The sequence below is a fragment of the Lacerta agilis genome, chromosome 2, assembly GCF_009819535.1.
Source record: "Lacerta agilis isolate rLacAgi1 chromosome 2, rLacAgi1.pri, whole genome shotgun sequence".
NCBI classification, from domain to species: Eukaryota; Metazoa; Chordata; class Lepidosauria; order Squamata; family Lacertidae; genus Lacerta; species Lacerta agilis.
The window spans coordinates 8663602-8680999 of NC_046313.1; the positions used below are offsets into that span (position 1 = coordinate 8663602).

At 43.0% G+C, this 17398-nt stretch overlaps 1 protein-coding gene across 2 annotated transcripts in view; it reads left to right on the plus strand.

Annotated features, from left to right (window-relative positions):
- VDR (vitamin D receptor) overlaps positions 1-17398 on the plus strand; it is a 76923-nt gene that overhangs the window by 14541 nt on the left and 44984 nt on the right. The window contains exon 1 of one of the 2 annotated variants that reach the window (XM_033138479.1): positions 2623-2811. The exons of the other annotated variant lie outside the window; for it this stretch is intronic. The gene's annotated coding sequence lies outside the window, so the exon portion shown is untranslated. Of the gene's footprint in view, positions 1-2622; positions 2812-17398 lie in introns of those variants that run through there. 2 annotated transcript variants of the gene reach the window in all.

The window sequence follows — 17398 nt, forward strand, 5'->3', positions numbered from 1 at the left end:
GTGTGTGAATACTATACTAGAATTTATGTTTCACTCAAGGCAAGTTTGTCAAATTCCCACCCAGATTCTGCTGCAAAATCAATTTCTCTTCAATTATCCCATTCATCGTCCTCTGCCCCCCCCCCATTGAATTAAAAATGAACAGGGTGCACATCACAATACCCTTCAGGTGGGGAGAGGGCGGGGGTCACATAGCTGTCAACTTTTCCCTTTTTTTAAAGTGAAATTCCCTTATTCCGAATAGGATTCCTCTGAAGAAAAGGGAAAAGTTGACAGCTGTGGCGGAGGATACTTGCTATAGGATGAGATGGCCAGCAGGTGGTGTGTCTATTTGTTTTTACTTGCTTAAACCAATAGGCATTTGGCAGCCTTAGGGTTGAGGCCATGGTTCAGGGCATGTAAGAGTCCTCTTGGACTTGCATTTTTGCCCCCCAGCTGCTGGTATCCAGTAGCATGCTGCCTGCAAGTCCATGCAAGCATCAGGCATCATTAGTAGCTCTCTTCCATGAATTTTGCTCTTTTAAAGATATCTGCATTAGTGGCTATCACTGTATTTTGTGGCAATAAAACTGTACGAAGAAGTGCTTTGCAGTTTGCAAGTCCCTCATTCCCATCAACACTATATGATGAAAAGGTGTAGGAGACAGACAGTGATAATGACAGATCACTCCGCGTGTTCACTCCACGCATTATGGACTGTGTTGTTCCTTGTTTGCATGAAAAGCCAACTATATGGCCCCTTAACATTTTCTGGGCATTCTTTCAAGGGCTGGATAAATGTTTCAGATTTCTGTGCACCACTGTCAGATGTGCAGTCTACATTGAGATGAAAATATGTTTGAAGAAATATGAGGCTAAGGCCCAAACTTTGTTGTTGTTCAGTCGTGTCCGACTCTTCGTGACCCCATGGACCAGAGCACGCCAGGCACGCCTATCCTCCACTGCCTCCCGCAGTTTGGCCAAACTCATGCTAGTCGCTTCGAGAACTCTGTCCAACCATCTCATCCTCTGTTGTCCCCTTCTCCTTGTGCCCTCCATCTTTTCCAACATCAGGGTCTTTTCCAGGGAGTCTTCTCTTCTCATGAGGCCCAAACTACATGTTACATATATTTGTGTGTAAGTTAAAAATAATAACAAATAGCAGTATTGGAAAACAGCTGAAGGGGAAAGGGTGGTGAATGCAGCCGAAGCAGAAAGAGTTAACTTAGTTAAGTACACCCTCATACTTGCTGGTACTCTGCTCAAGATTGCAGCCTCCAGCAGCCACTTTTGGTTAAAAAAAACAAATAACAAGGGGAGGAACTGTGTTCATTTTAAACTCCACCACCACACTTCCCAATAAACCTTTGCAGTAACAGATAGGATAATTGAGCAGTTTAGACCCCAGTGTGCTGCATATACCGAACAAGCATAGCGCCAAGAAAATACATGCAGAGCCAAATAACTTAAGCTGACTTGTGCAATGAGCCAAACCACATGCTACAGGGGAAAGCAAAAAGAAAAGCAAAATCCCTTCAAGGTCCCTAACCTATCTGACCTTGGGGAAAGTAAGTCTTTCTTGATTGGATATGGCAGTCATTCAGACCCCAGAGGAAGGAAGGAAGGAAAAAACATTTAAAACTCACGCAAAGGGGAAACTCCAGTGTTCCACAACTAAGGCCATATCCTGTAAGGCTATTGATCAGAAGTAATCAGCCGTGTATGATCATGGCCAGATGAGCTGAAGGAATATGCAGAGATACACTTGACAATCTATTGGAGCCTGGTTGTTGTTGTTGTTACTTTTATGCTTTTGAGTTTCTTAGGATTTGAACAGAAATCTCTAGTACTGTAATGCCCGTTCACAGCTTGGGAACTTTGGAGATGCTTAGTAACAGTTTTAGTAGTAAAGATGTAGCCCATTGAGTCTCTTAGCTTGATACTATTTGCATTACTGAAGCCAAAGATGAGGAGATGAATAAGTAAACTAACTTCTCATGTTGGCAAGTGATTAAGCATAAAAAAGAAAACAAATTATATTGCAAAATGAACTTGTTCAAACTGGTTGTAGCGTGGCATGCAATTTTCAGTGAGTGACTAATGCATTTTGTAAGGATTTGTTAAATGCTTTCTTTTGCAAAATGTTGACAGCTGATATGAAGCTAAATGGGTGTTCGTAGAGGGCCTGGGTACTTCTCTACTGGATCAGGCACACAGGAGGGTTGGTGGGTTTTAGCCATTGTATTGTGAGAGCTGCAATCCAGTGCACACTTACCTGAAAGTAAACCCCACTGAACTCTGTGGAATTGTAATTCTGAGTAAACACAGTTGGGATCTGCACACTTTTTGAAGGGTGGGTTGGCAAAAGAATATAGAAACACGTTATGGTGAACGAAGTCACACGCTTTTCAGGCATTAGGGCTGAAAGGACTTCCTTACATTGTGTTTGGAAGTTATATATGTGTGTATAGTACACTTTTTCAGAATTCATTCTGGTCATCTTAGTGTGCAGGTGCTATGGGTGCATTTATTCATGAAGAGTGGCAACCCTCTTCTTACTGAGTGGAGGAATAAAACTCCTGGGATTCTTTTCTCCTTGGAAGGCATTGAGTATAATATAATCAGTTTAACTTCCTCAGAGTTATCGGTACTGCTAGAAAAGGAGCTTGCAATTGGAAGCTGGTGCATTCTGGCTGTGCCTGTGAGTCATGTGACTGCAGGGTCTAAATTGTCAGTTCACTAGTTGGATCAACCAGTCACTCGCTGAAGGCACAGACCCTGGGAGCTAGGATCTCCTCTAGCCTAGGTGCTGTGAGCAAACAAGTACTACAGGTAAATATTCTGTATCATTTTTAGTTTCCTGCCTGTCTAAATGCTTTAAAGTTTAGCAAAAACTCAGCTGACTTTTCTTGTTAGTATGCTCATGTTTTTGGTCTCTGGCAAAAAGCAGTAATCCTTATAAGACTTTTTAAAAAGTAAAGCATCACAAAATTATTTGTAATTTAATAGCTTTAGCAATTAACTTTACCCTTTCTCTCCATATGGATGCTAATTAACTTGTCTTTTTGAAAATCTTTGATATAATAATTAGGTTTAAACACCTCTTTTTTTTTAAAAAAGGAAAAAAACTCTGCTCCTTTTGATCAGGCAGGACAACTTGTTTCAGTAAAATGAACTGTAGGATGATAAATCTCTTGTCGGCAAAGATGTGCAGTATCCTGAGAGCTGTGATATAGCACAAAGTTTATAACACTTTAGTTAGCTTGTTATGTGGTCTTTTCTGGGTTGATTTTCTAGGGGAAAGTAAACCTTTTGTGTAGTTAAATTAAGAAGTCAGCTCTTCACTACCAATTTGAAGTAATTTTTAATGCTTTTCAAAGCAAGAATAAAATATTACTTGCATGTCATGCCAGATCCAGCTTATGTGAGCCCAGTATGAGGGGGAATGCTGAAAGTGAGCTGACACTCTTCTAAGAAATTCCCAACAGATGTGAAGCACTTGCCTTTATAAGTAGGTCAGAAATCTTATGCATGTGTTTTGGGAGAGTGGCTGAACTTTGCATGTTCTGAGCCAACAGTATACAGAATTACACGTGCCTTCAGCTGTGAGTGTTCTACTGTGTGTGTTCAATGTGGATTCCCACTCCCTTTCCCAAAATATTAGAGGGCGAGGCTTTTGGACTTGGATAAAAGCACTGTTTTAACACTTCTAAAAGAGTGTTTCTCACACATAATTCAACAGAACTTACCAATGGGAATATTGTATATTAGAATAGGCAAATCAGATTTTACTATGACAATTTCAGTACTTATGCATTGTTAAAACTGATCTGTGCCCAATCATTTAATTTAAAGCTTGTAATGATGGGGTTTTTTTTGCAGGAAGTTTGGATTGATGTGCGTAGTCTAAACATAAAGCTGTAGATGATACATGTGAATGATAAAATATTTTGAATAAGGAAAGTAATTCCATCACAAAGCTGGGATAACTCAGTTGGTTGAGATTAAGACTCTCAATCTCAGGGTTGTCGGTTTGAGCCCCACATTGGGCAAAATATTCCTGCATTTCAGGGAGTTGGACTAGATGGCCCTCCTGGTCCCTTCCAACTCAATGACTCAATGACAACATATAAACTAGAGTAGGCAACTCAGGAGGCTATTGGCTGAGAGCCTTGAATGTTAGATACAACACACAAAAACAAACACACAACCACCTTTCAACTTGAAGCAGATGCAGAAAGTAAAGGGTGTCATTCAACAAATACGGGATACCATGAAAGCAGTAAGAGACAAAAATAGAATTATCCTTCCCCTCCCTTGGATAGTAAGCACAGGCTGTTAACAAATCCTTTCCAGTGGCTCAAATCCTTTGGGAGATCCCACTACTCAGGGAAAGGAACCCTATCTCCATGCTCTGCAGGACACTGTGCTTACCCAGCCAAGATTTACGTGTGTAGCCGACTTGCCTAAGTAATACACTTTAAGCGCTTGCCTAGAGACAGACAAGAGTTGAAAATCATTTGATGATGGCTTTGATTTCCATAATGTACAGTACACAACTTTTTTGTTGCACTGCCATGGCTTAGTTAGGGTTTACAGTACAGTATATGCTTTGAAAGTATGCAAAACCCTGACTATCAGGGTAGAGTTGATTGGAGCAGCCTGCATTTAAATCCTATCTGAAGAGTTTGGAGATGTGACACTTTTTAAGATGAAAAGGGATCCCATGAATTAGCTGAAACATTCCACCTCCCATAGTGTGCCTCCCTATAGCCCATCATTTCTTAAAGTCATTTTCCTTCCCAGCTGCACTGTGATACTGGAATGGAGCCTTGCTGGGAGAAAAGTTCCTTGAAGGGATGAGCTGGGTAAGCTAAGTCAGTGTTTCCCAGCCTTGGGTCTCCAGCTGTTTTTGGACTACAACTCCCATCATCCCTAGCTAACAAGACCAGTGGTCAAGGATGATGGGAACTGTAGTCCAAAAGCAGCTGGAGACCCAAGGTTGGGAAACACTGAGCTAAGTTATGGGACCATGGAACAGTTCAGCTTCTCTTACCTGAATATTCATTTTCCTCTTAAAGTTGGACCTCTACTACAATAGAGTGGAGTAGGTGTGTGTGTCTATTGTAGTGGAGGTCCAACTTTAAGAGGAAAATGAATATTCGAGTAAGAGAAGCTGAACTGTTCCATGGTCCCATAACACACTGGGGGCTACTGCCTCTGCTCCCCAAGCCCTCCAATGAACCAACCACTCTTTCCCCACACCTGACCAAATCCCCCTCCCTTTACACCTCATCCACCCCCTCAGTTATTCCCTCATAGCTCACCCAAACCTTCCCCTCCCCTCATAGCTCACCCAAATCCGCTCCCCTCACAGCTTGTCTTGGAGTCACTTAAGAGAGTGATTTGTCCTGTTGGTGGTCATGTGAACTGCAGCATGACTACAGTCTTGCAGTTTTATTAAATAGTAGTGGGGGGTGGAGAAGTCCTGGATTTAACAAATGGGTCTGCTGCTGTCCATTTGAGCCTTAGAGTCAAGCACAGGATACGGGTTCCACAATGAGCATTGATCTCTCTTTCAAATGGTTGAGTGCTCTCTGAAAAACTCTCTAGTCTTACATTTTCCATTGTTTAGTCAGTGGTCCCTGATGAAATGTTTCTGTGCTGTTTTCTGGCCCCTTCCCTCAATCATTTCCCGCCCTTCACTGCCTTTTCCCATTCTGAGCATGCATGCATGCATTAAAAAAATAAATCACAGGAGATGAACAAGATTAGATATCACAAGCCTCTAATAATCATGTTTCACAATGGGCAATATGCAGGCTTGTGCTTTTGAGGGTGGGAGGAGCAGTTTCCATTGGGAACCTTTTTAACAATAGAGGTCTTATTCAAGACTGATATTCAGCCATTCCAAAATTCTGTTAGAGGTCTTATGTAAAAGCTCTGTTTTTATTTATTAACACACACAGTCCTGAGATAGTTTCCAAGGTAGTTTCACAACATATGTTGAAAGATCATGCAAGATGAGCTCCTGAAATTCCAGCATTCCTTCAGCATGCAGCAATAGGTGTAAATGCTCATGCTCATATCGTTTAGACTGGCAGAAATGAAATGACTAGGTTGTGGTCTGATGAGAAACAAACAGCAGTAAGGGTATGATGATAGACACCATCCACCAAAACATTTACTGTGCACATGACAAACTGCTCACCCAAAAAATGTGCTAACAAGCTTTCACACCAGTGATGATTGTTGGAGTATAACAAGTTGTTTTTACATAATGCATTTTCCTTGATAAAAGGAAATCCAGATTAAATGTAGCAAAAGAAGTATGGACTGGCATTTTGATGGCAGCAGTGGCCTATGGAAGGTGCAAAAAGCTTGGGTGCGTGAGCAATATACCTCTGTCTGGAAGGACCAGTTATCAAATTGCCCTAGCAGATTTCCCATCAATTCTGTTATAAACCCTTTCCCCAAGAATTCCTGCAGATACAGTGCTCTATAAGTGAGACAGGTGAATTTCACTTATGCATTCAGCTTCAAGGTATGTCTCAAAATATGGATATAGCAAAATGAACAATAAAAGATTTCAACAGTAGTGTCAGTATTCAACCTGTGAGGAATTATATTGGTGCTGTACTCCTCTCCCAGAAACTACTGCTTTGTTCACTATCTATATATATAAAACCCAAGTGTCTCTGCGTCCATTCCGTGTGTCCCTGGGTTTGCGCTACTGCGCATGTGCCCCACGGACACAGGGATTGGATCGGAGAGACATCGGGCCGGGAGCAGCGGCGGCAGTTGAAGCGGCGGTTGAAGCAGAACGCCGGCGCTCCAGAGGCCGAGGGGAGGCCGAGAAAGGAAGCCACGCTGCCGCTCTCGCCGCTGAAAACAGAGCCCCGAGGCCTAGCGGCCCGGGAGTGGCCCAGAGCAGCCTGCCCCGCGGAGCGCCCACACTCCGGAGGACGAGGAGGGATGCCGCGCTCCCGCAGCTGCTGCAGCTGTCTGAGGCAGCAAAACGAAACGGGGATCCATATATTGGAAACGGGGAAGGGGGGATGGGAAGGGGGGCTGAAGACGAGGGAGGGGGTAGCAAAAAGACGGTCCGAGGACTACATTTCCCACTTACCTGAGGCGGAGGAAAACGGAGGTTTCTCGCCTGACTCTGTGGTGGTTGCGGCCTTGCGTTGAGGGAGGGAGGAGGGAAGGGTTGGGGGTGGGGGGCGGCTGAGGCCCGGAGCTGGCGGGGGAGCAGCAGCCACAGCAGAGGCGGATCGGGGGGGCTATGGACCCCGCCGAGGCGGTGGTGCAGGAGAAGGCCCTCAAGTTCATGGTGAGGAGGGAAAGAACGGGGAGAGGATGGCGATGGGGGGATGCGGTTGGGGGGGGGAGTTGGCGATGACTGTTGCTGCTTGCTGTGGTAGGAAGAGGAGGGGGATGGCGGGCGGGTGGGGGGCATAAATAATCGGAAAGGGAAGCTCTATGGCGAAAGGGAGAGCGGAGGCTGTGGTGTATATGGAACCCGCTGGCAACCCCAGAATATCTGCGCAATGGGTTTAGGTAATCGGGAGGACCATGGAAGGCATACATGTTGAGAGCTGAGGATTTTGCGGGATGTATTGGGGGGGAAAGGCCCCCACCAATACAAAAACGAGATAAGCCCGACTGCATGGTTGTCCACTTTTTTGACCACATATGTTCTAGCGCCCGTTATTTTAACGGGTTTATATACTAGTAGTATATAAGAGACTAGCAGTAAACCTGACGTTATTCAAGTGCCATTATCTAAAATTAATCACCAACAACCAGCAGCTTGTTCATTTCCCCAAATATCCTTTTCATCCTTGATCTTCCATTCCAGCATAGCAATAAATTATTTGACTATTTTATTTAGGAATTCAAATAACCACAGCTTGTTTGTTTTTGGTTGAGTGAAGAGGAGTGGGGGAAACCCTCAATGCAAGGTCTGTCTGCAGGTCCACTGCATGAACCAGCATGTTTAGAGACTCATCTCACCTTCATACAGTTGACTGAGAGACAGGCAATGTGCATGTGGTAAATATAACAGCCCTCATAAACTGTGAATCTGTATTTAGAACTGTTGGAATGAATTGACAGTCTTGGCACTGCCATGCTGCATGCCCTTGCTGTTAATTTATGGAGCCTTTCCTCATTTTAGAGGCCTTGGCATCCACTTTCTTGTTACTTTTATTTATAATAGAAGATCTTACATGTTGTGCCTTGAGTAGGAGGGGGATAAAAGCATTGCATCATTACCTACTTCGAAAATGGCTTTTAAATATGTTTTTAATGGCTTGGTTCTATCTGTACCTGTTGGTTTTACTGTGAGTGCTTCCTTTCCCTTCTAACTTGTTTGCCTAGAGATAAGCTATAATGTTTCATGCAGCCATTTGAAACCAATCAAACTTAAATATTCTGCTGCTTTTCTGTCCCAATTGCCTGTGAAGTTTTGCTCCCCAAAGGTTTTGTGTATGCTTTCTGTGACACAGCTGTTCTTTTTCCTCCCAATTGTGTTTGTGTAATAAGACCACATTCTTCATCTGGATTGATTTACCAACAACTTACAACCTCTTGGTTTTGCTAGACAAGAATTGTGACCAGTGGGAATGACTTGCTTTTAAACTATTTTGTATTGTGTGCTAAAAGGTAAAAAATGTATTAAGATTTAACCAAACGTGTTAGCTCTACACCATAGCATCACTGCAGCCCAGGGGAGCTGTAGGAACAACATGAACATGTTGTTGTTGTTGTTGTTGTTGTTGTTGTTGTTGTTGTTGTTTAGTCTTGTCCGACTCTTCGTGACCCCATGGACCAGAGCATGAACATAATAAACATAATAAACTCCTGAACCCTGGATGTCAAACAAGATGGAAACTCTTCAAATATGAGGGGTAACTGGGAACCAAAGTCTCTGAAATAAGGAATCCATTGAGAACCGCCACAGTTTTTGTTGGGAAAAGGAAGTATATTTCAAAGAGAACTAGAACTATTTTTCTTCAGATGGAGTTATCTTCCAGAGAATTAGCATGCCTGTTTCTCTTGTTGCATGAAGGCTAGTGGGAAATGTTATCTGAAATAACAACATCTTATATAAGCAATAATAGGCTCTAAGAGTGGAAAAGCACAAGATTCAAGGTTCAGTACCTAACTCCGTAGTACGGTATAAATAAAATCTCCTGCAGATACAGATAGTCTTAGTTTTCCTTTCAGCTGTATCTGTTTAGCACTGATATTCTCCCATCTTTGGCAATGCATCATCTTCAGAGAATCATATAGAGTGCCTCTATGCATCTTGAGTATGTCCCATGTACTTAGAACTAAAGAGGAGGGCTTTACTCCAGGGCATGTAGTGGGGCTCGTATATAGGCCTCAGCCCTGTCATGTCTTTATTTAGAAATTAAACTCTGTCCACTTCTTTCACAGCGTTCTGAGAGTGTGGTTTTAAATATTTTAATTTTAAAGGTAATACTTAAGGTTGTTGTCATTCTGTAGCTAAATATTGTACAGACCTCTGTACTTGTTCAGTTTCACCGCTACTGGCATTCCTTGTTTCAAAGATCTCTGAGAAGGATCTAAACCAGAGACTTTGAATAACTGCTTTTCATCAAAAGAAAAAATGCCAGAGTAGATGGGGAAATGCTCTGACTCAGTAGAAGCAGCATCTTGTCCCTGTAGAAAGCTTTAGGTTGAAGAAGGAGGTCCATGGTTGTGAGCATTATAATGGTTTTGAGTAGCAATTGGAGATGGTTGCCAACGTTTTCAGAATAGGAATTTGTGTGGTGGGGTAGAATTGTGAAGGGTGTTGTGAGTGGAGCATCTGTGCACATGTAGTTAGAGGCAGCTGAAAAGGTTCAGGAAAATTGAGAAAACTTGACCACTGGGGTCGCCAGAGCTGTGATTAACATGCTCTATATTAATTTGAAAATATATTTCTTACAAAGCATGTTAAAAGTTTGTGTGCATGGGGTAGTTCCAGGATGCAAATTAGTGGGTGCAAACGAGTTATTTAATGCAAACCTCTTATATGCCAGTTGGCAGCTTACAAAATATCTAGGAATCGGTTGAGCCTCTACTTATATTATTGTCTGAATAGATTGCATTGATGACTAGTTCAGAGAAAATATTTTCACATGAATACAGCCTCACAAATTGCTTCAAGAGTCTGTTCTGTGATTGCAGAATGTTCTGTGATTCACAAGAATTATAGCTGTCATTGAGGCTAAGCATAACTCTCTTAGGCTACAGCTTTGTTGGCAATAATATACTATATAGCCAAGTTGAAGAAACTCTCCTAAGAGAAGGCAAGTATTTAGTTATTCAAAAGTGCTGAGGACCTTGATATTAGCTTTTAAGTGTGAATATTCATTGGGTCGCTCCTCCCTCCTTCTCCCTTACTTCCTTTGTCAATTATGTCACAATTGTTTAATTATTTGCTTTAATAGGACGGATAAAAATAGCATTGGTATTGGATAAATTGCCACACCTATTTGTCTGTGTTCACATAGAGGCAAGCGTTCTGAATTGTGTGTATGGGTTTTTGTTGTTTGTTATACTGTATAAGTTAACATGCCTGGAATAGTGGATACTAGTTTTCATAGGAACATGTGAATCTGCCTTATACTGAGTCTGACCATTGGTCCTTCTTAGACCTGGGGGATGTATTGATGCATCGTCCAAAACCAGTTTGTAGGCCAGATCATGGTAACGATTTCATAATTTTTTTATCTGGAAATATATATTGAATCACGGCTCACTTCACTGGCCGCTGCCAGCACCATGTATTTCATTCCTGGGTGTTGCCTCAATTTGCACCCTGCAAGGCCACCCTATGCTTGCCCACATACTGTGTGTGCACAACAGGAGCTGAGAACCCTGCTTTGTAGCTGCCTGGCTATTGCAGGGCCAGAACGGAGGGAGCAGATTACAACTAGGGCTGGGTGATGTATCTCAACTGCTTCTTCCTCTCCACCTTATTTCCTCCTTTCTCCTTATTTCACACATTGTGATATATCAATATATCATGATATTTAGCTGGTGATATATCACAATGAAAACCAGATATCGCCCAGCCCTAGCATCTAGTTTGATGTTGTCTATACTGAATGGCAGTGGTTATCCAAGATTTCATACAGAGTTCTCTCCCATCCTTACCTGGAGATGCTGGGACTTGAACCTAGAACCCTCTGCATACCACCGAGCTACAGCCCTTCATGTTAGTCTAAGCTTCCATGAAATTCTAAAAGAAGCCTTAGAGTGGAATTAAGTATAGTTACTACTTCCAGCCATGCTACAGTCATGCTGAATGGGGTGAGAGGGTGACTATATATAGCTGAATGGTAATCCCAGCTGTAGCTGGTATTTGTGGGTCTCTGCCCATCTTGGATTTGTAAAGGAGTGGAGAAGATGTGATTGTAAGTGCCAGCTTTAATTGTGTCCTCTGTTTGCTTTGATCTGTATTAAGCTGGAATCCAATATGGTGGTGCTGCTTGCCACGGTGCAGTGCCATGACGGTACAGTTAACAGTATAATGGTATCAATATGGAAATCATGTTGACTAAGTGAAAAGCTGTGCTTTTGTGAGCAGAGGCAGGAAGCAGTTTCTAGAAATAATGGTTCCAGATAAGAAGTGGAAACCAAATATATTTCTTGCTATTTCTATGCAACAGTAATTGGAACTCCTTATTACCGCATTTGTATTGGGCTTCTAAAACATTTACATGGGTGACTTACTTTAATGGCTAGAGCCGGTCTTGTTTAATGTCAACATAATGACATGGATACACACATTAGTGATAAACAGGTTTTATTCTGAAAATAGATGTGCAAATTTAAATATCTTCCTCCTTAAAATCAAACAAAAGAACCTTAGCTCTTTGGAGGAAAATACATTTGCCATTAGATTTCAAGTTACAGGTAGGTAGCCGTGTTGGTCTGCCGTAGTCAAAACATAATAATAATAATAAATCCTTCTAGTAGCGCCTTAGAGACCAACTAAGTTTGTTCTTGGTATGAGCTTTCGTATGCATGCACACTTCTTCAGATCTGAAGATGTGTGCATGCACACAAAAGCTCATACCAATAACAAACTTAGTTGGTCTCTAAGGTGTTACTGGAAGGATTTTTTTTATTATTATATTTCAAGGGAGAAGGGGCACAACTCTACTTAGCCTAAAGGAAACCAGTTCTCTCCCTCTCTCCCTCTCTCCCTCTCTCCCTCTCCCTCTCTCCCCTCTCTCTCCCCCTCTCCCCCAGACCCACCCACCCACCCCACTTCCAATGCATTAAGAGTGTGTGGAGGGATGGACCTCAGTGTAAAGAACTATGTACTTTACAGTACTACAGGACTTGTCCAGTTCCTGACGTGTGCTGGTGGCTTTCTTGGAACATGCATCCTTTCAGTGCCTAACTCAGGGTATTCTATCACAACTTCTGCATAGCTGTGTACTGGGTTAAGTGCTTGTGTTAGCTGGCTATTGGATAAAAACCATTAGGAATAAAATGTTTAGATAAAGCAGCCTACACTTGGGTACAATGTTGTCAGGCCTGTTGTATTTTTAAATAAATGGACGAAATCTTAAATGTACACAGCACAGGCCCAGAGCAGACAAAACACTGATAAGGAAAGAGACTAGCACAGAGCATGCAGGAGGTCTGAGGTGAAGCATGGTAATGAGGAGAGGGGGGTGACATAGAGATTAGGAGTAGATGATCTGAATGAGGAAGAACAGAAAACAGTAGTGGGGGAACACGGGGGCTATATAGGCTTTTAAGTGCCCATCCTGGTACTACTTCTTCATGAACTTGTGTACCTGGTTTCTGAGTTTCATCATTTTTTGTGTGCTTTCATACTTTTCTTTGCAGCCACAGGGCCTGGAACTGTCCCCTTTCCCCCTCTGATAAATTGAAAGCTGGCTTTCTATTGCCAAATCTCAAACTTGCACGGTGAATCACAAGGGAAGCTTAAACTCCCAAGATGCTTCCCAGGGTGCCAGTTGACTAGGCAAGTGATCATTACAGGAAGTTTGTGTGGGTACCTGTGGTCTCAGCCATCCTCCTTTCTTATTGTGGAAGCTGATGCAATCATGGTAGCCTTTCTCAGTGGAAGGAGGTGTTTGTTTATGAACATTTATTTTTCTGCTTTATATGTGCAGTGTGATCACCTACTACTAACTGAATCAGAAATGTAACAACCAGCAAACTTCCTAATCACAGTTCTTGAATTAATAACACATGCCTATCAATGTGTACATATCTGTATCATTATCTAGGCTCACAAACTAAAAATAGACTGTTACTTTGCACCATGTATACCTTGGAACTAAAGACAGAATGGAAAGCAGTACTACATGTATCTATAACTGTCTGTGTTTTTAACAGAACATAGTATTCCCAGTAGCTATGCTGCTTTCTGTACTTGGCAACTTTACTAAATTCTTCATTTAATATATAGTTACTACTATGCAGTGTCTCTAGGCCAGGTATGTAGCTTCACTACATTCTGTAAATAGATACTGTTTAGTGATATTGCAAACCAACAAAGTAATATGTAGAGTTGATATTTTTTTCCAATGGATGTTAGCAGAAATTTCAGGAATTATTCCATTAACAATATTAAGCCGCCAGATGGAATGCATCCTATGTAGATATTGTATATCAAAGTGTTCTACTCTTGTTTACTACCCTGCACAAAGATGCTTACGTGTAAGACTTCCCTTCCCTCTGCATAAGCAAGGCTTTTGTGCTCTCTTTTATTGAAAGTGTGTACAAAAACATAACTACAAGACAAAATCCAGGAGAATGCACATTTCCCACCTGAGATGTTGATGATGAAAAGTGGAAGCTGTGGCCAATAATCTTTGGATTATTGTCTTCCCTTGTGCAACACAGCTGTTTTCAGTTAGGGAACAGAAATACAGATTCTGACTTCCATTGAGCTGATTCACACATTGCTGTTTGGTATAAAAACATGCAGTGGAATGATGCATACATTTAAATGTTGGGTTTTCCCTGCAATAAATAAAAAAACAGTGATCAGAAAAGGAAAGTGTGTGTTGGCACTTCACATCTTCTTTAAAAAAGGTGAATTAATGGCTGTTCATGACAACAGTGGCAAATACCAGGTCAAAGGTATGTCCAGCAATACATGTTGGGCTAATGATGTACTGAGATATTCATAGAGGCTATGAAGTCCTGAGGTGGCCCATTTGAGGTAGCCACAGCATAAATATTGAAGTCCCCCAATACTTCTCCAGCACTACTGTACATCTGAGACTACATCCACCAGCACAGTTAAGGAAGTTGTAATGCAGATGGGTGAATGGTACACTTTAAACATCCCCGTTCTGTCTCTGTCCCAACACAACAAATAAACCCAGGAAAAGTGTGGATTGATCTTCTGGTGAGGGAGATTAATTTTTTTTATGGATGATAGTGACCCTCCCTGCCCTGGCCCTTCTTACCTGGACTGGTGCTACATAGGTAAAGGCAAAGGGACCCCTGACCATCAGGTCCAGTCGTGTCCGACTCTGAGGTTGCAGCGCTCATCTCTCTCTATAGGCCGAGGGATCCAGTGTTTGTCTGCAGACAGCTTCCAGGTCATGTGGCCAGCATGACAAAGCCGCTTCTGGCGAACCAGAGCGGCACACGGAAACGCTGTTTACCTTCCCGCTGGAGCAGTCCCTATTTATCTACTTGCACTTTGACGTGCTTTCAAACTGCTAGGTGGGCAGGAGCTGGGACTGAGCAACGGGATTCACCCCATCACAGGGATTTGAACCACCAACCTTCTGATCAGCAAGCCCTAGACTCTGTGGTTTAACCCACAGCGCCACTGTGTTCCATGTGCTACACAGGTAGCCTTATAGGGCCACCTAGCCCATCTGCCCCCTCATCTATTATCAGCTTGTGGGTAATAGATGTTCTATTCTGGATAAACTTGGCATTTAGCAGCAGCACCAAACTAGAGAATCGGCTAACCAACACCCCCAGATTTTGAGATTAATTGGCTGAAACAAAAGGAGCAAGGACTCATGTTACGAGCCCCACCATACCTTTACCCACCTCCGTACCTCCCCCAGCCTGCTATCAAAGGGATTATAGCCTGATTCCCCTCATCCCCCTGTCCTTGACCTAGGCACATAATTCCCTTAAACCACCTTTGATCACAGTGATAGAACACAGACAAAGAAGACAGACATAACCATCTCAACCAGAAACCACCCTAACACATGGGGTGTTGCATACTGATTCTGGAAATGGTGGATCAGGTGAGTGCTCTTCAGAATTTTGGTACGTCAGATTCCTCAAGCATACCTAATACAGGTATATATAGTGAACATGACTTCTGGGATTTTTGCCTTGGGCAGATAGATAATTACTCAGAGTTTACCAGAAGTCACTAGTTATCTGCTTGACCTTTGGCACGATGCAGGTCATATCTTCTATAATCATTCCAGCATCAAAGGCTTTCAAGAGTGCTGAAGTAAACACCACGGTGGCAGAGTCCACCATTCCCTTTAAGAGGATTGAGTTGCGTGATCCTGGCAGAGTCCCTGTTAAATAGCACCCTGTAATGTAAGTTTTGGATTTATTGGTTGTGCAGTTGAAACTCAGCATTCCACAATGATTTGCAGTTTTAGCTAGCTAGTAAGCAAGAGGTCACAACTGCGGCTGGGGTTGGTTGATGGCAATGATGGAAGAATCCAGTGAATGATGCAATGTCTCTTAAATAATAAATAAATAAATAATTTATTATTTGTACCCCGCCCATCTGGCTGGTTCACCCCAGCCACTCTGGGCAGCTTCCAACAAATATTAAAATACATTAAAATATCACAGATTAAAAACTTCCCTAAACAGGGCTGCCTTCAGGTATTTTCTAAATGTCAGGTAGTTGTTTATCTCTTTGACCTCTGATGAGAGGGCGTTCCACAGGGCGGGTGCCACTACCAAGAAGGCCCTCTGCCTGGTTCCCTGTAGCTTTGCTTCTTGCAGTGAGGGAACCGCCAGAAGGCCCTTGGCGCTGGTTCTCAGTGTCTGGGCTGAACGACGGGGGTGGAGACACTCCTTCAGGTATACAGGACCGAGGCTGTTCAGGGCTTTAAAGGTCAGCACCAACACTTTGAATTGTGCTCGGAAACTTACTGGGAGCCAATGTAGATCTCTCAAGACTGGTGTTATGTGATCCCGGCGGCCACTCCCGAGTCACCAGTCTAGCTGCCACATTCTGCATTAATTGCAGTTTCCGGGTCACCTTCAAAGGTAGCCCCACGTAGAGCACATTGCAGTAGTCCAAGTGGGAGATAACCAGAGCATGCACCACTCTGGCGAGACAGTCCGCGGGCAGGTAGGGTCTCAGCCTGCGTACCAGATGGAGCTGGTAGACAGCTGCCTTGGACACAGAATTAACCTGCGCCTCCATGGACAGCTGTGAGTCCAAAAAGACTCCCAGGTTGCGCACCTGGTCCTTCAGGGGCACAGTAACCCCATTCAGGACCAGGGAGTCCCCCACACCCGCCTGCTCCCTGTCCCCCAAAAACAGTACTTCTGTCTTGTCAGGATTCAGCCTCAATCTCTTTGTTGCCATCTATCCTCCATCTGCCTCCAGGCACTCACACTGGACCTTCACTGCCTTCACTGGTTCTGATTTGAAAGAGGTAGAGCTGGGTATCATCTGCATACTGATGAACACCCAGCCCAAACCCCCTAATGATCTCTCCCAGTGGCTTCATATAGATATTAAAAAGCATACTAAATGAAGGAATATGCATGATGCGGTGTTGAAAGAGCCATGAACAAGCCGTCCACTTGTAACTTTGGCTGAATAACTCTGGCCTGTCGTGCAGAGCTGATGTAAGACATACTGATATATTAATGTGAGGTGATGGGAACACTTAAAAGTGCAGTATAGTTTTGAAGTTTTATATTGTAATTATCCCATTCAATTTACTGAGTGAAATGGCAAGAGCACAAGCCTATATACCTCATGCATTCTTCCTGTGTGGGGCATGGAAAGGTGGGGCTTGTTTCAGTGGGTCTCTGCAGGTAAGCAGTGCCTGCAAAACACCTTGCACAGCACTTTTCAAATGCCCAGCAGTCGGCTGATTCTTACTGCTTGTGAAACCCTGTGCTTGGTGCTTTCCTTTATTTATTTGTTGATCTTGGTGCTTTCCTGGTGCCAAGCCCAGAGCTTCCAAAGCCACTCTGCCCAAGGATCTTTACAAGCTTCCTTTGGAAATGGGTGTGGAGCTTGGAGTGAGAGTCAATATTGAAAGCAGATTAAATTAAAAGCACTTTGAATACAAACCACTTTCCTCTGCAGAAGGGGAAATGCTCTAGTTTTAGGATTTTTATATTTTAGTACCTGGGATTCAGTGCCACAAGGCAGGATGGCATTAGC